Below are 22,737 nucleotides of genomic sequence, written 5' to 3'. Positions count from 1 at the left end.
CCTGCTATATTTATACGAGGAATGCTTTCAGTTAACATTTTTAATAATAGATTAGGGTAGCAGCGGCAGTGGCAAAGTATTCCTAATCGGGTGCTGCAAAAGCTAGGACTAGAGATTCGCTTCTGCTGTGTGTGTGTGTGTGTGTGTGTGTGTGTGTCAGCCGCGAAATAAATAAATATAATATTTACATCCATTCAGGGGGAAGGGGGTGGGGGAGAAACACCACCCAACTAAACATCAGCCACCCATCAAAGCAGCCGCCGAAAAATGTGTAAAAAAATGGGGAGAGAATTAAAAAAGGGCGACGTCGGCAGAGGCAGAGGCAGCGGTCGAACGACGGCAGAGCTGCGGCAGAAGAGCGGCTGATTTACATTTTTAATTGTACAGCGAAAAGGGATAAAAAGAATTCGCTATACATATATATGGGTATGTATAAGTAATGGCCAAGTTGTTGTTGGATTGGCCACGGCCCAAACTAGCTTAGATGACGTCAGACGCCCCCCCACCCCCCGCTGACCATGCCAAGGAGACGTAAGTAGGCGACATTAGTCGCTCTTGGCGTCCGCCGCTTGTCGTTGCTCTCGGCAACGCTCGAGATTAAAAATTAGGCAAAAGGGTAGTTTAGTCCCGCACACACATACACACACATATATGTATATACACATCCATTATGTACCGTGTAATGAAATGAACACACAACACTCACTCGCACACACACACACACTTATAGGGGGCGGGGGTAGAAATGTATTATAAAATGTGAGTAGTGTATGCTAATGGCAAACGCTTCTCCACCCCCTGCACCTCCTCCCCCACCCTCACCCCATCCCCTCTATGCTAAGTACAACTTCCCCGGTGAGGAAGGGGGGAGGGGGGGAAGGAGGGGCTGCAGAGGGTGGGTGGCAGGCAAGTAAAAATGGAAAATTTGTTTCTACTTTTTCTGCTTTCGCTGTGAGCGGCGGAGCTGGAGAAATGCGTGAGGAAAGTACACACACACACACAGCGATGATTGTGTCTAATGTATGCAAGTGTGTGGATGTGTGGGTGCGTGGGTGGCACCCCCTGCCCCTGCCCCTCCCCCACGGGCTGTATGCCACACGTCGTTTGCAATTTTTCATTTTAATTTTCATTAGCGTTTTTCTCGTTTTTCCTGCGTGCGTTGTTTGGCTCCATGTGTGTGTGTGTGTGTGTTCGATAGCTGTCTTTTCTCCTTTGTTGCTCTTGCCCAAGGATGGCAAGGGGGGCTGCAGGGGTGGCTCTCAAGGCCCCGAACCGAACCGAAAAAAGAAGAAGCCAGCCGAGTTGGTTTTCATCTTGCTCTGCTTCTCCTTTCGGCTTTCTAAAATTCCGCACATGTACTTTGAAATTATGTAATGAGCGTATAAAATGTAAAAATGTTTTGCTGCGCCGCTTAAGTAGTGAGCGGAGACTGCGGTGCTCGCTTTTTTTGGGCATGGGGTTGAAGTACGGGTTGTGGGCGGTGGGCGGTGGGCTATGGGCTGTGGAAGGGCTGTGTCCCTGACAGCGCGAAAGGGAGAGCAAATCAAAGCCAGCGACAGAAGCAGCAGCAGCGAAACTTTGCGCTCGCGTAATTTTTCAATTTGGCAGCGGAAATTGCCTAGGGAGGTGACGCACACACACCCACACACCCGCACACACACTCTCGCCGGCATGTGTGTATGTCTTAACCCTCATACTGCCGCTGACGCTGACGAAGCTTTTGCGGAGCCCATGTGGCAGCTCAACCACATCCTCCGCCCCCCCGACTCCCGCCCCCACCGCAGCTGATGCTTTTTCTAATAATTAATTTAAAACTTTTTCTTTTAAACTGAGCAAACCCCCAGCCAACCCTCACCCCCACCCCCTGGCTTGTGTGTATGTGAAAAACATTTGAGCGAAATATTTTTGGAGGCGCTACTAATTAACATGAGCGCAAAGGGCAGGAGAAAGGGGTGGGAGCTCCCCCAGAGAACCCCTCCCAGCAGGGCAAAGCAGCCTTGCAGTTCTCAAGCAGCACTCAGGAGGTTCGGGGTCAGGGGGGGGGGAGGGGCTCTTGAAGAAAGTAGAGAAAGTCTTCAAACAGGACGATCGCCATTTTGCCTGTACCAGGACACACATATGTAAAACTAATTGGCCTGTCCGCTTTGCAACCCTCCCACCGACTCTACTGACTACTTTCACCACTAATCACGGGGCGAAGGGCAGGGGAGACCCTTGTTGAACCCTGACCCCGGCCATAAGTCAACAATCACATGGTTAACCCCGAGCCCCGAGCCCCGAGCCCCGTGCCCCGCCCACCAGCAGAGTTGTTTTTGTCCCAAAAGTGAGCGATTCGAAAGCGACAAAATAATCGGCATTTTATAACCCATTATCCGGCACCGGGGGTTGTGGCCTGACCCCTGACCCCCTGCCATCCCATACCGTCTCCTGCTCTCATAAAACACATATCCCAAATGCAAATCAAGCTATCCGCAATCCTCACGAGCAGTGGGCCATGTAAATGAGCCCCTAACCCTTCGCCTAACCCCTGACCTGACCTTGCCACCCCTGCCCAAACCGGAATCGCAATCGGCATGGGCAAGGCCCAACCCCAAGAGCAAGGGCGGGCATGTGTGTGGAAATCTTTGGCGAAACACTTGGCGGCGAGACTTGGCTAGCAAAACCCGTCTGACTTGACGCCCCAGTAAGTGATATCCCTCCTGACTGCTCGACTGCTCGGCTGGTTAGCTGGATGTTTGGTTGTCTGGTTGCCTGGCTGTCTGGCTGTCTGGTCGTCCCGTTGTCCTGTCCTGTCCTATCTTGTCGTGACCCACCCCATCCGCTGGCACTCGAAAGGGCAGGGGTCAAGGGTGATGTGACACCACACACATGCGGGTCGGGTTAGATTGGGTCGCAGATTCGGATTCTGATTCAGCACTCGGATTCAAATTCAGATTCGGACTCGCTTTGAATTCGACTGTTCCCCCTCCCCCGCTTCTCCCTTATTTTCACTTACTTTCTCTTTTGTTTGCCTGTCAACATTGTCTGCCGACTTGTCCTTCAGCCCCGCCGTGTGTGTGTGCTAGCCTAGTGTGGCCAAATGGGCGACGCTTTTCCGTTCGGGGTAGAAAATGATGAAAATTTCCATATTATCGAGGGTCCTCTGGACGGGGGGCGGCAGACGACTGGCAGCCAGGCAATGTGTGATAATTTGTTGATTTGGGCTGGGCTGGGCTGGGCTGGGCCACTTGTTGCATACTCCCAGGCGCAGCAAATGGGCCGGGGGGCGTGGCCGGGAAACGGAGACGGTCCGCATGTGTATTTTGATGCCGGACGTCAAGGACACGGCACAAGACGTTGTCTGCCCTGTCCACCGCCCTCCGACTGTCTGTCTGTCTAACTGTCTGGGTGAGTGTGCTAATGTATTCATTGCCCGGGCAGGGAAGCCCAGACCCCGGACATCCCGTTAGCCGGATACCGGAAGTAGTAGTCAGCAAGCCATAAAAACTTAAGGAGCGCACACACACATGGGGCAGCAGGGGGAGCCAGAGAAAAGAGAGTTGCCGAAGCCAAGGATACCAGAATGAGTGTGAGTGTTTTTTTCGGGCATCACATATGCTCCTGACTGGGTGACACACACACACACACACACACGCAGACAGGACTAGCTTTGGGGTGTGGATTGGGGGAGGGGGTGGAAGTTGCTCGCCTTTTCCTTTATCTTTTGCTTTTTTTGCTTTCTTCCTTTTTTTTGGCAGGTCGAAGTGAAAGTGAGTCACATGCCAGGACGATGGCGACGACAACAAAGGGAGGAGGACGACGACTTCACTTGCTTGGTCAATTGCCATGTGTGTGGTTGTGTGGGTGTGAAACGACCTTGGCCTTACTTTCGCCTTTGTCGTTGCCGTTGTCGTTGTCGTTTTCGTCGCCTTGTGCGTGTGCAGGGCCCGGCCAGCTTCAGCTTCATCTTCCCCCTTTGTCTGGCCTCCTTCGTCCTTCGTCCTTGGCTCTGCTCCCGTAATTTTATGCGGATTATCACTGCTCACACACACACACACACACACACACACACACACAGAGGGCGAGGTGAGACGCGTGTGTTTGTCAGACAGACAGGTAGACAGACTCGACTCCTTAGCCCTCCTCGTCCCACTCCCCACTCCCCCAGTCTGCCGCCCAAGATGGCAGCTGCCACTGCTGCAAGGTCAAGTCAAGTCTCGAGCCAGCTCGACTCGGCTCGGTTGCCAGGCAAGGCCACAGGTTGGGCTGGGGATGGGCTGTGGATGTGGGTGGCAGTGGGCGGTGGGCGACGGGCGGTGGCGAGGAAGGAGGTGTGATGGAGAAGCCGGAAGTTAAAAGTCCATGGCGAAGAGCTTGGGAAAAAACAACAGCCGCGAAAGCGAGGAAACGACAAACACTTGAGAGTCGGCACGGACAGTGTGGATTTTAATTTCAATGCCTGGTCTGGGGTCTTGGTCTTGGTCCTGTTTCTGCCCCACTCCACTCTCTGCGTCCGCGTTCGTGCTCGCATTGTCTGTCGGTCTGTGTGAGGGTGTCTGAACTCAACCCCTCATCCTCCTCAGCCACTGGCTTTTGTCGACAAACTCCTTCGCGGTGGCCACGCAACGTCCTTGGGAGCTGCCAAGATGGGTGGCTTGGCTGGGCTTTCTCTAGGTCACGGCACCTGTTGCAGTTCTGATACTGATACCGGGTTTACTGACTTGCCGGCGAAGAAGAAGGAAATTCAACCATTCGGTTTAAGGGCCACTAAGCATCCATTCTGCTTGCTCAATGCGATTGTCAATAACAATTGAGGCCAGAATATATATATATATATTTTTATGCCCACTCATGTGTTTGATTTTTTATTAAAAAACTTTGCTTCTCTCGAAGCGTTGAACATGGAAATGCAATAAAGCGGGTCTATACCCCAATGCCCCTATCTTAGTTTGAGCGAGATGAAATGCATTAATACCGCCCACCAGTAGCCAGTAACCGTCAGGAGTAGCAACCTCACAGATAAAAAACCCGCTAAACTTTGCACGAAATTACAAGCTCAAATGCGCCGCAGGAAGATGCAACAACATTAAAATGCAAAATGAAAAATGGCAGCGGCTTTCAAACAATAGCAAAAACTATCAAAACTGACTTTCTACAATTTACACACATGTCCCGACACACATACAACCACATATATGTAGGTATACCAACGTTATAACAAAGCAATACAAAGATACAGACACATTTACAGATGCAGATACAAATGCAAACGGACAAAATGAGTGGAAAAAATGTATAATTATTTTAATACAAAAGCAACAAAAAAGTAAGGAAACAAAAAGCGAAATTGCATTAACAATGCAGCGACCCGCCCGCCCCTTCCGCCCACCACAAGCTTCACATATAGTATACCGCGAATAAGTAGAAAAAAGATACAAACACACTTATTCAGAAGGATCACATTATGTGAACGAGTGTGTGAGTGTGTATCTGTGGCGTGGTGAGCGCGGAGGAATAGCGAAAAAATACCGCGCCAAATTATATTATAATTATATTTAAAATGCTGCCGACGGACCTGCCGCCTGCCACGCCCCCTTTTCCTGTGGCGGCAGCCAAGTAGAAAAAATTACTAATAATTTTGACGAAAAATGGAAAAACACAGCTTAAATTTCGCCATATACGAAGTGTAGACAAAAAGCAAACGATATCCGGCAGTTCTGCCTCAATTGGCAGGCGTGTGCGATACACTTCTCGGGATTTTGGCAACACAATGGAGCAATCACAGCCCATTTATCTGTTTATGTATGTATAATGTTATTAGTTAAACCATGCCGAGGAAATGAATAGAATTAAACCTTTTGGCCAAGGCGAAGCCCCACGAAAAGCCAAGATACACCCGACTCGAAAGTGAGGGCATAAATAGATGAAAACTAAATGAGTTTTCGCGCTACTTGGGTCCAGGCCTTCTTCTAACTTTGTGAGCGCAAAAATGCATAATATGCATCAAAACAGTGGCGAAAAACAACAATGACACCGGCAACAATGGGTTAAGGGGGGACGGCACTTGCACGACTAACAAGCGAATAAATTTCAAGCGCTTCGGGAACACGTATCACGTATACGCGATGTGTAACACGGCTGCCGCAGTGCAGCCAAACAAACGTTTAAAAAAAGGGTGGTAGCGGTAGCTCGGCCTGGGGAGGGGGGCAGTGAGTGTGGGACGACCCCTGGCTTTCTGGCCACCAGCCAAAACTGATGCTAACTATAATTTGCACTGGTTGTTGTTGCCAGTGTTTTAATTTCATTTGCCTACCCTGCAATCCCACGGGTGATTCACGACTTTTCCGGCACTTTCCCAGTCGCCGCTCATCCGCGGTACTCGAAAATCGAACCGAAACCCCAAAACTATGCAATTCGTGCCGCTTTGTTGGCCTGGCTTAATTTTCGGGGCCTTCCCCTCGCTTTTCCCCAAGTAATTTATGTATTTATTATTTTTTATAAGTCGCATTTAGTTTCGCAGGACGAGGGCAACTGGCATGTATGCAATTCATTTCGCTTGGCTTGCTTTGGGGCCCCGCTTTTTCCGTTTTTCAGTATTTAGACAAAAACCCAATTGCGGCCCTAACTGACTTTGGCATAGACAATATGGATGGCCTGCCGGAATTTATTGCAAATGCAATTTGTTCGATTTACCCTTGCAGGCAATCCCGTTTCCCGTTCAAACTGAGAAGATCCGCATGCTGAGGCTGGGCAAGATGTGCACTTCGGGGGCGATTCAGGCAGGTAAGCTCACTCCCTAGTTCTGCAGATAAGATAAGACAACCTTGGTTCGCGGTTCGTTTATCTAACTGAGACGGTACCCCTGCATCTGAAGCCAAGGCCACGGGGTTATCCCTCCTATTGCGACCCGGGTACCACGTCATCCACGACTTATCGGCTGCCTAGGACAAATATTGGCCATAGCTCAGCTAGCAGACGGGACGAGGCACAACAATCTCCATCAAACCAAGCTACTTGTAAACTAGATACCAAACTTTGATGTAGGGAATGGATTTCTGATGCATGGGTATGTATAAAGCTTGTAATGAAAAGCACATTGTGAGACCGAACTCCCCTCTAACAATATACCATATGTTAGGCACCCCCTTACCAATATACCCGGATATAAACTTTTGGCGACAATGTGCAAATAAATAAATAAATGTACCCGGAATACCAGGATGTTATAAAGGGATACACAAGTTCTGCATTTTTCTAGGTAAATTACTTTATATATCGAATATTTAGAGCTTTAGAATTTCATTTATAAAATTGGTTTTCGGTATGTGGGTTAGCCTGTATCTTGTTTTGAAAGGAATTATATAGTTCTGAAATGTATTATACTATTATTATAAAATGGCTTTTTTTTTAATCTTGCTATGAAAGGTATACAAAGTAGTTTCGGATCCCTTCCCTAAATCTGATTTCTTTTTGCCGAACTCGCGACTTTGAATCGTAATTTGCATCTTCAGTCGCTGTCGTGAGCTTCCATGCGAATACATCATTTTCATTTAGCGGAAATCTCAGACATTGAAGAAGTGGCTTGTGAGGGGCGGCCCCGTCCCCCACCACCCAACCCATCTCGGCGTTACCGCACATTGCCAATCTTTTTATACATGTACATGTATACATGTTCGAGTAATACTGTTGCAAACTTGGCTGCTTCGCGGCATTCCTTTGCCTTGGCCTGTGCCGCGTGGGCGGGCTGTAAAATTTGTGTCTAAACGCAAAACAAGGCGAAAAGAATAAAATAAATAAAATGGGAGCTGCTGCTGGTTGTTGGTAGTAGGATGTTGTTGTAGGGCTGTGGGACAGCCGCGCAACCGTTCAATCAACACCCCATTTGACTAGCAACAACAAGAGGAGCAGGGGAAGACGATGCCTAGGGGTGGTGGGGTGGTCTCAGACGGTGGAGCACCCCACCCACACACACACACCGAGAGAGAAGAAAATTTCCCAACCCCCACAAACACTATTCTAACGTTCGCGGAGCTATAAAAATATTTTTTAACATTTCTCGCGCCAACATTTTCTTTTTTCGGGTTTTCCTTTTCGTTCCTGCGCTCTTTCGTCTGACTCTGTCCTTGCCCTTGCACCCCCCTGTGCCCCTGAGCACCCCTAGAACCCCCCGCGAAACCCCCCTTCATTGCTGCAAAAGTTTGCGTCTGTTTGTCTTCAGAACGCGGAGATTGGGGTTTTGCGAGGGTTGGGGGCTTGCTTGAGGTTCAGAAAGGGGGGGGGGGCGCGAAAGGGGGCTTGTTGCGCTCTTTTGCTCCCTCTGCCCCCGCCCCCGCCCCCGCTCGCTTACTTAACAACAACGTAATGAGAGGCGCCCCCGAAAAATATACACAGGCACAAAAAATAGAGAACGGCGGCAACCAAAAATAATAATAATAATGAAAAGTTTACTGCATAGAAAAGAGCAGGCACAAAGTATTGCTAGCCGAAAAAAACGTAAAGAAAAGCAAAAAAATGAAAGGAAAGCAAAAGGGGGCGGTGGGGATGTGGGGCGGAGTATGTATTTGAAACTAAACTGCAAAATAGAAGAAGATGGGGTGCTTGGCTTGACTGCACATTAACTTGATGCCACTCCTTGCCCTCCTCGAGCTCCCCCGCCCCCGGAGTCTGCATAAAGAAAGTTGTAACTATGAAAATTTTATAAATTCCGCAGATTTTCCGGCGCTAAGAAAGCCGAGTTGCGTTGAGGGTAGCGACAGAGATGGGTGTTAGGCAGATGGTCGTTTGGGGGCTGGAGGTCCTGGAGTGCGCCTTTGATAATGTGAGCGCTGGCATTTCCCCGTCAGCCCATATAGTTGGGCAACTTTGCAGCTCCAGGAGATGTGCAGTGGCGATGGGCCACTCGAGGGGCGTTGCTTTGATGGGATTGCCGCCGTGGAGCAGGGCTAAAGAGTCGTAATACTTAGCTGCCGAGCAAGTGGTCCTGGTTCTAAGCAGTTTTTGGCAGGATATTTGAAATATGACGATAGGGTGGGTCGGTTTGTAGGAGTCGTGTGTGGGAACGTACCTTTTAAGGGCTTCCATGGAATATTAGTGAGCAAGGATATGGTCTAAAATGACTTGTGACAGTTCTTGCATAACATAATCATCACTATTTTGTCAAATGTCATAGTGGCCAGCGTAGATATGTTGGAATAGTAAACAGAAAAATAGGGGTTTCAAATTAGAAATACAAAGCTTATGGTTGTTGTAATATTTTTACCCAAACAACAGTATTTTTAAGTAAAACACTGCTTTAGACCTTAAGTTGCTTAGAATTCTATAAAGATTACTATTTTCACGCGCCCAAATCGACCCACCCTAATGACCAAGGGACGCGAGGGGCTCGATTAAATCAGTCGAACAGCAAAACGCAGAGGCGTAGAATTCGGAGTTGGGGGGGGCCTGCGGTCGGTCTGAGGCGGCGGTAAACAAGAAATTTAAATTCAATGAAAGTTAATAAGGATAAGGATGTCTGGTTGCTAGCCTTGTGCGCCCGGCTTCCTTCGAATACGCCGAACAGCCGATTGAATTATTTAATAAATTAATTGCGCAAATGAAGTGCCGGCCACGCCCACATCCCTATTGGCGACCGATAAAGCAATTAAGCTGGCTGCCGATGGGGATGATGGACCCCCGGCAGCTGCATTTCCCGGGGGCGTTGCAGCCCCTAAGTCCATAATCTGGAATCTGATTCTGAATCGGGAATCTAGACTCGACTAGAGACTTTGTGGTGGGGTTGCAAATTACCGCTCTAAGTAATCCCCTTTGCTCCTGTTTTGCCGTTTCTGTTCCATTAAATTTCCATTCGCAGAAAACAAAAAAATAGCTATGAGGAATCGATCGATAATTTTTAATGTAGTCGTATTTCTTTTTAAGCACTCGCTTGTACCTTTTTGGCTGCCTGTCGCTCCAAGTTTTACCCAAACCAGGGCAAACCTTACCAAAAACAGACCCCCCCCACGATTCGGTTCGGTTCAGTTCAGTTGAATTTGGCTCAGTTCGGTTCGGTTCGGCGTTCTTTTTGTGCGCTCCTTTTTTAATATTTACCCAATTCATCAAAAAATAAGTAATTATAAACTTTTCAGTTTTTCTTCTGCCGTCTTGCGTCTATGTTTGCGCCTGTGTGTGTGCCGGCGTTTCCCTTTTACAAAACGCTTTCCCTCCCCATCACCCGCCCTTGCCCGCCTTTGCCCGCCTTTGCCCGCCTTTCCCCGCCTTTCTCCTCTGGAAAGGCTGTGCACACAGCTTCGATGTCGATGTCTTCCAACCGAAAACCGCCCCACCGCCCCACCGCCCACCACCAGCAGAAACCGCTCAGTCCTCCTGGAGGACCCCCCCCCCCCCAACCACTCGTCGCGCAAAGTAGAAAAAAATTGGAAACAACCCCGAAAAAAGAAAGTTTTTGTTGTATAAGCGAAAAACTAAGCTTCTATTCAAATTCTACGCCATCGAGTGCTTCGTTTTTATTATTCATTCATTCCGTTCTCAACCTCTCACCCCCAACCCCTCGCCGCCCCCCTGCCCTGCTGGGTGTTGTTGTATTTTTGGCACAAGCAAAATGAAAGCACAAGGAAAAAATGGGAAAAAGTAAAAAGATGAAAAATGCAAAGAAAGAGGAAAGTTTCCGATTACAGTGGGGGAGGCTCGAGACAAGGCTGACGGGGGTGGGGCTCTAAAGGGGCTGTATTGTAGGCCCGGCACAAAGCCAAGCACTAGCCCCCGCCCACTTTCCGCCCACTCCGCGGCTCACACACACTTACGCAAAACACAAAAAAAGTAAGAAAAAGAGAGGCAAGGAGCAATACATGCGCGTCCTTTGAGCATAAGTAGAATATAAAAATTTTGCGATTATGAATTTGAATAAAAACGATACGAAGCCGGCAGCAGCAAGTACGCAGTCGAGATTCTGCCGCAGTCGCAGCCGACGCCGCAGCCTGGCAATGTAGTTGTTGCCGGGACGCTCCTCGGGTGGATTAGAAGCTGCCATGGGCGTAGCAGGGGGCTCACTATAGTCCAATTAAGGTATATATATATATATATATATATATATATTCTTTAAAAAACATGTGATACAATCAGGAATATAACTCTTTCTATCTATCTCTGAGAAAGCAGTTCTATTATCTAAATTGGGAAAAATAGTTGTTTCTTAGGAGTGTACAAATACGCCAAACTAAAAAAAATAAATCCAAAAAAATAAAATAAATAAAGATCAATGAAAATACAAATATTGACATTTTTTGTATAACTTTTGAATCTATTAGTTGAAAGTACCTTCGGAGTGCTTTAAGCGTGTGTTCAGTGCTTAATTAGATATATTTTTAAACTTGGTGCAAGGTTTCTTAAGTTAATTCCAACGGCTGTTCATTTTTCTTGTCCCAGAACAGAATAATCACTTATAAAGTACCTAACCCCCTGAAATAAGGATTCTACGCCCATGAAAGCTGCTGTATGTGGTTCGTGGCGTTTTGGGGAATAGTCTGTGCCGTAGTTGCTGGCGCTACTTTCCCAGATTTTTTTTCTTGGTACATTACATTTTTCATTTGGCCCCCTCTTAGGCAGCCCCCCTTCGCGCTTAAATCACAAAGGCATCGACGATCGCAGTCGACTCCGCTTCCTTGGCATAATAATAACACAATCAATAATAAGAGGGCGCCGGGGTGGGAGTGGCAGGAAAATGTGAAATAGTAGTAAATAGAGGATTGCTGTATTAGAGGCTGGTGCCGCGATGTGTGCGGTGGGTGGTGGGTGGTGGGCGCTGGGTGGGGAAACAAGGACGAAGACGGAGGCGAAGACAGCGACAGGCGACAAGAAGATGGCGGAGTCGACGTTGGCAAATGTTTAAGCTCAGGATTAATATTTTTATTTTTTGTTCGCCTTTTTAGAATTTTGTACTTACATGCGAGGCAGTTTCCCGCTTTTCCTTTCTGCTGTCAGTGTGTGTGTGTGTGTGTGTGTGTGTGGGTGGGTGTGCGGGTCTGACAAAAAAAAAGAAAGAAAGAAAGGAAAACGGCAGGAGACAGTGCAGATGTAGCAGAAATCTTTGTAAGCAGTTTTCACTTCTGGAAATTTCTTTTTTGCCGCCTCTGGTTTCCCCTCCCGCCCAGCTTTCTTTCTTCCTTCCCCCCAAAAGGACGAAATGATGAATAGAGTTACTCAAATAAGAGAGCAAGCACGATGTCTTGGTGTGCCTGGGTGTGCCTGGGTGTGCGTGTGTGTAGTTCAAACATGTTTAAAAATTTCTATAACGACGCTGGTTTGATAAGTGCTGGAATGAAAGTGGAGAAGTGGAGAAATGGAGAAATGGAGACTTGGGAGGGGGGGATGGTGCTCTCCGAAATATCTTCTAGTTCCCTTTTTTAATATTGTTTGGATTTGACGTTGCATACTCCTTGTTCGGGACGAGGAAAGAGGCATGCTTTTCATTAAAATTTTCCCTAGTCATTTGACAGTGGGGGAATGATTGATGGCTCCTCCTTCTCCGCCAGAGGCGCTCGCTCCTCCCCCGTTGGTGTCATTCATTCATTGGGCAGGAGGCGTATGTGATAAAGAGAAAGTGGCGCTTTCTTCGTCAGCCAGGGGGAGAGAGCGAGCGCCCAGGCTGATAAGAGGAAAGACGACCGCTGGTGTTGTGAGCACGAGATACTAAATTTAGCTTTCGGTTCGTTGTTTGCCGCGTGCAGCGATCACTGAACCGAGCTTATCAGCTTGGCTTCCCTGGAATGGGGATGTGGGATGTGGTACTGGGATTCGAATGTGGATTGGGATTGGAATCGCCATCGAGGGGGAGGAGCAGAAGAACGGAGGGATGTTGGAGCAGTGGATCGCAGCGAACTTCTAACATTTGCCGGCGAGTCATAGGCGGAGAGTCATTGGCAGAGCGGCGGAGTCAACGGCCGGCGCATCGTCATCATCGTCCAAACAATTATCATCCCAGTGATCATCACCGGTTCGATTTGGGGGTCGTGAATCATTGCTTTTGGCCAAGTCAATGCTCCGACGCATCTAAGCACCCTGTACCGCCGGAAAGCTTCCCCCGAAGAAAGTGGAGAGCCGAGAACGCAGAGCGTGGAGAGTGGAGGACGCAGAGCGTGGAGAGTGGCGAGTGGAGAACGGTGAGATCACCAGCACGGCATGCGAACCTATATGTGCATGTGCATACCCATACGCATACACACTATCGCTCTCTGTTTAACTTGTTTGCTATCTTTCTACATCGCCTCTGCCGGGGCTCTGCCGCACCGCTGCCGCCTCTCTGCCCAGCCGCTGCCCATCCGCTGCCTTGGCCATGATCGCTCGCTCGAGTCGCTGGTCGAGGGTCAATGACTGCCAAAAAACACACACACACACATAATTCGCCGCTGTTGTTTTTTCGACTTTTGTAGCGCACAAACCGAATAGTCAGTCCCAAAGAAGCACACACACACACTTGGCCACGATCCTGCGTGAGTGTGTGCGAAGGCATACAAGTGCCTCGCCGGTTCTTGCAACCCCTCTTCAACCCCAACCCCAACCCCAACCCCTCTTTGACCCCCTCGCTTTTCCTTCCTATGCCTATGCAGTTGCGCATTTGTTCGTAGGCGTTTGGGACCATATAGGTGCTTTGTGTATATATGGCAGATATTCGTATACACGGCACATACTATATGTTCCTCACTGCGCTTCATTCGCCGTATGGAAACAGTTTCGCCAGCGTTTTAGTTTGGCCTTCCCTTGCCCGCTTGTTGTTGTTGTTGGTGTTGTTGTGTCATTTAATACCCGAAATTCTAGTCTAACCGGATACAAGGTTCGTTGCATTATTTTGCATTTGCAGCGCAGAGAATATACCTGTCCGTTTGAGCGGTTATGAGCAGAGGATCACAGGGTATTTGGAAGGGGCAATGTGGGCTTTAGAACCCCTTTGTCTGTGCCCTAAGACTGGTCTGCCATGTGGCGTATACTTGATAATGGCGGTCCTTCAATCCCTTGAATTCGGCAATTATCCTATATTTCGGGCACTGATCCTCTACAAACGCTGGAGGAACCCAAACGATCTTGTGCCCTTTTTCCCCGCTTTGCTGGCACCTTACAAGCTTGCTTTCTGCTTTCGCTCCCTCCTTCTCCCCCTCCCCAAAAAACCCCACCCCTTCCCTCTTCGCATGAGTAATTTGCTATTTGATATTTTTCGTTACACCATTGTGTGTGTGTGTGTGTGTGTGAATCTTTTTCGGGTTTTGCACTTTTATTTTATTTTTTGGATTTTTTGATTTTTTACGCCGAGCGTCGTCATCTTTGCATGTGTTCTTCCTTCTCTTCTGCTCATTTTTGGCAAACTGCAATGCTTTCCTCTCCCGATCACTCGGACACAGATACTCACACACACGCACACACACACAGGCAAACAAAGAATCTGGAGGCTTTTAGTAGAGCTTTTGTTGTTGTTTTGTTTTGGTTTTTGGTTTTTTCGGCTTTTGTTTGGATTACGAATGTGTGTGTGTGTTCTGGGTTTTGTTGTTTGGTTTCGGTTGGGTCATTGAACCGCCTGCTCTTTGCCTAAAAACAAAAAATTGCAGTCCCAGTTTGAGAGACGGCGTGAATTTTTCCGTGGAATTGTCTTGATCGCTGCGGAGATCCGCTGGAATCGGGGCCTTGAGGGGTTGAGGGGTTGAGGGAGGTGTTCGCACAAAAGTAGAAGTAGGAAGTGAAATTTCACACAAAACACAGTAAATGTGCACTCGTTTACCCCAAGTGCTTACAGTTTACTTTTCATGGTTCAGGGCATATGGATTATACAAATTGTTGCACTTCCTTAACACTTCATATATGAATACTAACTTATTATAACATGCATTCACATGGAAGAAAATTGTTTAAATTTCTCATCAAATTTCCATTGTCCGCTCAAATAGTATCAGTTGGGAATTATAACCATTAAAATAGGTAACAAAATACGTTCTAGAAATATTTTCATACTTAGGAACCGTTTACACTGAGTTGAAAGACTTACATAAATACAAAATAAAAATAAATGTTATTATATTAATAAAAAATTCTTCAAGGAATATTAGTTTTATTTCGAAATATTTCCTAGCTTAAGGCTAAATAAAATAATTTATTTTGTGTTATTAGGTACAATTTGAAGAGTAGATTAATGATAGTTATGCCCGATCGATATCAATCTACATTTCTATATCAAAGACTTTTCTAAGGATAAACTTTGTTCTTGGTTATGGTTAATGTGGCTTTATTTCCCTTAACATAACGATCGGCATACCTAAGTTCATTAACTAATTGTTTAATGATATTAAATGTTAACCACATTTAAGCCTTGGCTGGGCCCCCTATCCTTGATCCTGCACCTGTGTAACTGCATTGTATCTCATTTAATTCTCGCCTAATTGATAAGCAGCGATTTAGAGCGCATCGCGCAAATTGAAATTAAATGGTGAACATTAGTGGTTGGCTCGTTCAGTGGTTTTGTGCCCCTTCACAGCCCCCAGAACGCCATGGATGGCTCACAATTAGAAGGAGTTGGGGGTGCACTCCCTATAGGGAGTAGGGATTGGGGGTTGGGCATCGGGCATCCCGTCGATTGTTGGGCAATTGACTCCTGGACACTTTGCCGCCTCTTTTCAGTCGGCTCCCCTCGCACATCCTGGCTGGCAAACTTTGTTGACTTTGTCTTTGTTTGCATTTTTTGTTGCACCCCTCGCGGTGTGCATGTGTGCGTGAGGTCCTGTCTATGTCTATGCCTCGTGGCAGGCTGCCGGATGCAGGGGACTTGGGAGTGGATGGGGATCTGGGGAGGATGCACGGGCAGAACGGCAAAAGGCAGCCTGTGCTAAGCGCCGTTTTAGTTGCTGCCTGCCAGCCTGCCTGCTTTATTTTTTCCGTGGTAACATCCTCTGCATCCTTGCATCCCTGCTGGCTGAAGCAGGAGCAAAAACGGAAGCTCTCTGGCTTTTTTGTGCCTGGCCCACCGTGGCCAAGTGTTAAAAATGATAAAGTGAATGTTTTGCTTCCCCCGGTTATTGTTGTTATAACTTTGTAATTTCTGACGCCAAACAGGAGTTAGTAGGTGACCAGGGGAGCGAGGATTAAGGAGAGTAGGAGTTGAAAAAGTGGGAACCTACCTGCTCGGGTGTCCTGGCTGCTGCTCCTGGCGATGGCTACGATGACTGTTTGTAACTAGCACTCACGCACTCGGGTCTCAGTTTTGTGTTTCGATCTTGATCTTGATCTCTGGGTTCAGACTGTTTTTGTTGGGTTAGTTAGTTGTCACTTGGCAGCGATTTACCATGGATCACTTGCGAAAAAAAACAGTTTCTCAGCACTTGAACAAAAAAGGCGGGGCGGGGGCACGTTGCTCGCTCCACTTTGGAGTGCGGATTTTGCGGATTGTTGCTGGCATTGCACTGCAGTGTCCTGGTCTATGTCCTGCTGGCTCCTAGGCCTCACTCGAACTGAACTTAACTGAACTGAACTGGTGGGTCATTAACTTGACTTCACTTGGGTTAACTGAAGGGCTGGCTGGTTGACTTGGTTTGGCTGGGCTGGTAATTGGCATTGGACCTGGTACTGGTTCTGGTTGGCTCTTTAGAACGACGCACGTCCAATCCGATAGCTAACTGATGTTCATCTAAATGGATCCGAACTATACGAAAAATAATGTTGCCCAGAAAATGTGTTTTTGAGATCAGCGTCGCAGTCGCAGTCGTCGTTGGCTGAGACAGAGGCTGAGGCTGAGGCCGGGGCTTCACAAATTTTGGCGTTGATGTCCTCTATGTTTTTCTGCCTATGTGTGAGTGTGTTCCTACATACATACATGTATGTATCGAGATATATATATTTATATGTGCCTGCAGTTGTCAATGCTCCAACGGCAACGGCAAAGTCGGTTCTGAGCCGCTGCACCGCTGGCCTGCACATAATATGCAGGCAGCTCGTAATGAGCCAACATCATCATCATCATCATCGTCACCAGCGTCGTCGTGGCCATCATTTCTCCAGGCCACACGCACACACCTACGTGCATGGAGACACACAGATACACACCGCACACACGCACAGCTCACTACCCCTACTTCAGGATCGGCCGGACCTGGTCAAGCTCCTGCTCCCTGCTCCCTGCTCCTGCTCCCTGTCTCACTTGCTCGTTCGCCCGCTACTGCCGTCTCTGTCGGACGAGCCGGGACTGGTCGCCGAAAAATAAAAATCTGCCCAAAACAAACTGCAAAAATGCAAAAAGCGCTCACAAAAAAACACACACACACACGCCTGAATGCAGGGGCATTAAAAAAAGTGAAAAAGTAAAACCAAAAACTGGGCACTGCATGTGCCGGAGGGGGTGGAAAGGGGAGGGGTGGTGCAAAGGGCGCGGAACGAGCTACAAAGCGTAATCCAAATACACGGCCACACACACAAACTCACATGCACATGCAATTGGAAAAAAGAAGCTAAAAAATTAAAAAACGCAATCGAAACCCTATAAAAATATGTGTGCACTTCGCCTGCCCAACCCCTCTGACCCCCACCACCCCCTTCCGCCGCTCTCACACGCACACTCACACACGGATGCGTGGCAAATGAGCGACGCTTTCGTCCTTTTTCGGCCTATGAGCCTACGTCGTCGCCGACTGCGCTGCTGCGTAGCCTCGCAAAAAAAGGAAAAATTAAAAAGTAAAAATAAAAGAAATCGGCACAGTCTTTTTATATTATATTCGCTTATATAGAAATAATGCACAAACACCAGTTGCAGTTGCAGTTGCAGCACACGCACACACAGGCGCAATATGCGTGCAGGGAATGCAGCAGCATCGGGTTCCATGCTGCTCTTATAGATATTTATATAAAACATATAGAGACAAAAAAGAAAAAACTAACAAAAATGCAAATCCACATGAGAAAAAAGTGCGATGCGTTTATTGTAGATTTTTATTTTTATTTTCTTTTGACTAACATCCAGCCGCCAAGCCCGAACCCTTTTTCAAGCCCCACAGGGATTTTACGAAGCAGTGGGACAAGGGCGGCGATTTTATTGAAAAGGGTTCGATTGTCAGCTTTCCATTCTCTCGGTTTGTTCTTTGTGTCTGAATTGGCGATCGATGAAGGCCAGGATCCTCCGAGGAGATCTAGCTATAAATAAGTAATAACCAAGGTCAAGAAAAAATGTTAAACTTACTAAGTTTCAATTTCCGGAACCTTTTTATTTGATTTATAACATCTCTTTAGATGATTGTTGGTTTGAAAATATAATGGTTAAAGAAGGCCAGGATCTTTAATAAGATCAACCCATAAAATAAAATGCGGTTTTACTTAAAAATAGTTGATTAGATAATAAATAAAAAAAAAATTTTACCGCTTTTTGCGCGATATGCATTTTAATTGAAGTTATACTATCTAAGCATCCTTAACATTTTTGGAGAAAGCTGAAAACACATAAATTAATATATACATATAATGGCTAAAAGCCCAACATATTCAAATTTGTTGGCCATTTTCTGCAGCCTTTGTCCCACTGTGCAACTCATTATATTTATTTAGTTAAGGACGCCACATACACACACCCGCAAAACAATCACACACACACGGGTGGAGCTATGCCTAGACTCGAAAAAATAGGAAAAGAAGCAAAAACAATAAAAATGTACATATCATTACGTATACGCACCGGAGGCCCAGCCTCGTCCTGGAGGCTGGACCCTGCCCCTGCCTTTTCCAGCTGCAGCGCGCTGCTCTGCTCTGCACATAGGCAAAGCTTTCAAATCCCCCCAAAATAAGCGACGCATGGGTATAGGCCTATCAAAAAGTCGCAGTCACGCAAAACGAAGCACATAATGGAAAAGTGCCAAAAAATAAAAAAAAAACCGAAAAAAGTAAAACTTGAGAGGAGGACGAAGGACTGGCGACTGGCAGGATGCAACAAAAACCAAAGCAGCGCAGCACTGCAGCCAACTCTCTCTGGCACACGCACTTTCAGCCGCACGCATGCTGGACAGTGGCCAAAAAAAATGTAAAAAAAGTGCAACCAAAAAAAGCAGGACTAAGAGCGTCGAACATAAATGCACGCGCACAAAAAGTAGGCAACACAAAACAAAACCAAAAGCCGAGCTGCCACATCTAGTAGGCCTACTCACAGCGAGCCGGCCGGCAGAAAGCTCTCGACCCGACTCGCCATCTCCCAACGCCCGATGCACTGACATTGAATGCGGCTGCATGCTGAGAACTGAAAACTGCAGTGCGATGCACTGTCCCACCCCCTTGGCCGTCGCCCCACCGCCCACTGGCCAGCGGCAGCGGCAGCGCCGTCGACTGCGAATGTGGCGCCAATAAAATTAAAAAATAAGTCAACGGAAATCGAACGAACGAACGATGAGCACACGAGCGCCGGGCAGAGCGTTGCATTCCCCTATTTTTTTCAATTCCAGCTTGCTGTTTTTCCCAGTGCGTCGCTGCACATGTGTGCGTGTGTGCTGGCGAACAAAACAACCCCCGAAAGCCGAAAAAAGGATGCACGCACACGCATGCAGCACTTGCAGCATGCAGCATGCAGTCCGGCCAGTCCGGCGAGCCGATTCCAGTTATGGGCGTTTTTTGTGCGGTCCCTGGGATGGCAAAAAAAACACGCTAAAAAACGTGGCAACAAAAAAAACGGCAAACAAAAAAACTAAAAAATAAAAGGCCGAATAATATAAAAACGCAACTGCAAGTGCAGCGCTGCCGCGGCCGCGGCCGCGGCCCATGCAACTGCAACTGCAATTGCTGCCGCTGCTGCTGCGGAAAAGTGCAGCGCAGTTAATGCTGGCAGTAGGCGGGTGTGGTGCGGCAAGGTCGTGGCGTGTGGCAGCGAAAATTGATAAAAAAAAAGCACAGGAATACAACAAGAACTGCATCAAAAAAGAGGACAAAACAACCAAAATAAATAAATGTGCACACGAGGCAACAAAGTGGAAATTATATAAAAATGCGCTAAAATCCGCCGACACACGCGCGCACGCACACAGCCGTACATTTAGGCGTTTGCCACATATATGCATGTGCCTGGCCCCTGTGTGTGTGTGTGTGTGTGCATGTGCAGTTTGTGCATTTTTTGCTGCCTGCTTTCAGGCGCCGCTTTTGGCGCGTGAGTGTGAGCAGGCCAACTGGGATGCTAGCCGACGGATGCGTGAGTGTGGGCCGAGGTGCGGGGAGGGGGCTCGTAATATGTTTGTTTAATAGGCCTAGCGAGCTCAGCGTTGCGGACGTCGCATACACATGGCAAAATGTGGCAATGCACACACACCCACACACACGGGGTAGAAGCACTTGTATATTGTATCTCAACCAGCAGTAGTTTGTCACCTGGCTTAGCTATCCCCAGCTAGAAGGCAGAGCTAGCCACCTGTTGAGCGGCCAGTAGGTGGATAGAGGTTTTCAATAAGGAGCCAACCACACACTCAATGTCGTGAGTGAAACCAATGAACTTGTGTCAACCGCCTACACAATTTCTACTCTTAGTTATTAGTAATTAAAAGGGCATACATCCTGGTTTCACAGAAAATATTCAGATTGTATAGTCATCAACTTCTTGAATTTGTAGTTAAATCTTGTAACATTAAGCACTCTAGAAACTAAGGTTTCTAACAAATTCTAAATATAATAGTTGAATTTATATTTGTTGAAGAAATTAAATGTAAATTGGCTTTTGATTCAAAATCGAAGACCTGGTTGGGACTCTAATGCAATACACACTTATTCAAATTTAAAAATTTTGTTTCTAAAAGATATACAAGGGTTTAATGATTCCAGTCAGAAGTTTGCAATGCAGTGAAGGAGACGTTTCCGACCCCATAAAATATATATATTCTTGATCAGCAAGACGAGTCGGTCTAGCCATGACCGTCTGTCCGTCCGTCTGTCCGTCTGTCTGCCCGTTTCTACGCAGACTAGTCTCTCAGTTTTAAAGCTATCGGGCTGAAACATTCCCAAAAGTCTTCTTTCTATTGCAGGTAGTATATAAGTGGGAACCAGCCGGTTCGGACAACTATATCTTATTGTCCCATAGGAATAATCGGAAATTTAAAAAAAAAAATTATATCTTTGGTGTTTTTTATATAATTATTATATTATATTTATACATATAACGTCCTACGCTTGGAAATAACATTTTTAATTAGTTCAGAATTTTAAATTTGGAAATCCTAAAAAATTTCACATGGTTTTACTAACGTTGAGTATTTCTTATAACTGCAAGGGTATACAAGCTTCGGCTTGCCGAATATTAATATTATTTTAGTATTATGTAATAATAAAAAATTTTGAAGAGCCTTAAAACTGGCTAAAGGTCTCTATAGTTACGAAAATCGAAATAACAATAATAAACCTAAAAACAATGAACTTATGAAAATATTTAAAGAAATGTATAAGAGACTTACAAATTTTTTTAAATTCGAAGTATTTATCAACATATATAAATAAAATCTTATTCTGTAAAGAAACAATTAAAGTGCGTGGAAAATAATTGAACCACAGTCCTTTTCATATAAAATAACTATTTTCTATTTAAGTAACCGCTACCTCGATCAAAAATTCAAAAGAGAATTTTGGAAATTCTCTCTTAATTTTGAGGATCTTTCAAACTGAAAAAATTAAACTTTACCGAATGGATCGCTTAAAATATGTAGTTTTCGTTCGTTTTTGTTTTTCTATAAGGCGTTTATTGAATCATTTTTGTAAGTCGCAGGATGTAAAGTTTCGCAGCCAGTCCAAGGGAACTTGCAGATCAGACATTTTTGCGCCCATGCCCACTCCAGCCAAAAATGTTTTCGTGCTGATGTCCAAATTGCCGTTAGCGGCTGGAAAATTGCGTGAAAAACATTTTTTTTACCCCCAACCGAATCCCCAAAAAAGGGAAAAAAGTAGGGAACTAAGAGGAGAAGACTCGAAAAAAAATACATAAGGGGGAGTTCTGTTTGTGAAGAGGGAGGGGGAGGGAGTGGTTGCTGGGCGGCTGCCTATGTACGGTGGGCGCGAAATAACGGTAATGCAACAGCGCCCAAATATCGCATTAACATCAACGACATATTTCACTCTCCCTGCCTCCTGGCGTGTAAGTATCTGTGTGTGTTTGGTAATACATAATGTACGCAAAAAAAGGACTCGCAAGGAAACAAAACGAAAAAGTCAAAAAATAAATATGCATCACAAAAAATGAAAAGGTTTAATAATAATAAAAAACATGCCCAAAACTCAGTACATGGCCCTGTGCACACACACACGCACAGCGCTGCACACGCATGAAAATAAAATGCAAATGCAGCTGACGGGGGGGCGGAGAGGGGCGGTGGGAGTGGCAGTGGGAGTGGCAGCGGCTGGGGCAGTGGCAGTGGCAGTGGCAGTGGGCACCGGATATACTGTCCGCCATACGGCCAATGCATTTTCGTTAATCACACACGCACACTCGCACTCTCGCACGCACACCCGTGCAATTTATTTGGTTCATTTTTCCTCTTTTTCCTCTTCGTTTCGTTTGTTTTGCTCGTTTTATCCACTGACATCATTTTTTTCGCCTTGTTTTGTGTTGTTTTCACTTTTTGTTTTGCTTGTTTTCTGCGCTTTGCACTGCAAGTGGGCGGGAGTGGGTGGTAGTAGGTGGCCGAGTGGATGGATGGGCGTTTGCTGGACAAATTACACATACGCCGCGTGGTACATGCATCAATACATGTGCGCGTATTATGAAAATGACATGCAGGCGGAAAAGAG

The 22,737-nt window shown here is 46.6% G+C and overlaps 2 protein-coding genes across 14 annotated transcripts in view; one reads left to right on the top strand and one right to left on the bottom strand.

The window, feature by feature from the left end:
- Positions 1–16,894, bottom strand: part of LOC108023361 (broad-complex core protein) — an 87,981-nt gene extending 71,087 nt beyond the window's left edge. Inside the window, exon 1 of one of the 5 annotated variants that reach the window (XR_007763758.1) lies at positions 16,131–16,889. The gene's annotated coding sequence lies outside the window, so the exon portion shown is untranslated. Of the gene's footprint in view, positions 1–16,130 lie in introns of all 5 variants that reach the window. The other 4 variants (XM_050886336.1, XM_050886350.1, XM_050886339.1 and 1 more) reach the window with 4 other exon arrangements.
- The window catches only part of LOC108023360 (mucin-5AC), a 106,494-nt gene that overhangs the window by 31,125 nt on the left and 52,632 nt on the right, over positions 1–22,737 (top strand). For 4 of the 9 annotated variants that reach the window (XR_007763756.1, XM_044092995.2, XM_050886312.1 and 1 more), the window contains 2 exons: positions 6,681–7,045; positions 7,118–7,237. The exons of 1 other annotated variant lie outside the window; for it this stretch is intronic. The gene's annotated coding sequence lies outside the window, so the exon portion shown is untranslated. The remainder of the gene's footprint in view (positions 1–6,680; positions 7,046–7,117; positions 7,238–22,737) is intronic. 4 more of the 9 variants (XM_044092992.2, XM_044092991.2, XM_044092994.2 and 1 more) reach the window with 4 other exon arrangements.

Source organism: Drosophila biarmipes, chromosome X (assembly GCF_025231255.1).
Source record: "Drosophila biarmipes strain raj3 chromosome X, RU_DBia_V1.1, whole genome shotgun sequence".
Lineage (NCBI taxonomy): Eukaryota > Metazoa > Arthropoda > Insecta > Diptera > Drosophilidae > Drosophila > Drosophila biarmipes.
This window is presented reverse-complemented; position numbering and strand designations above follow the sequence as displayed.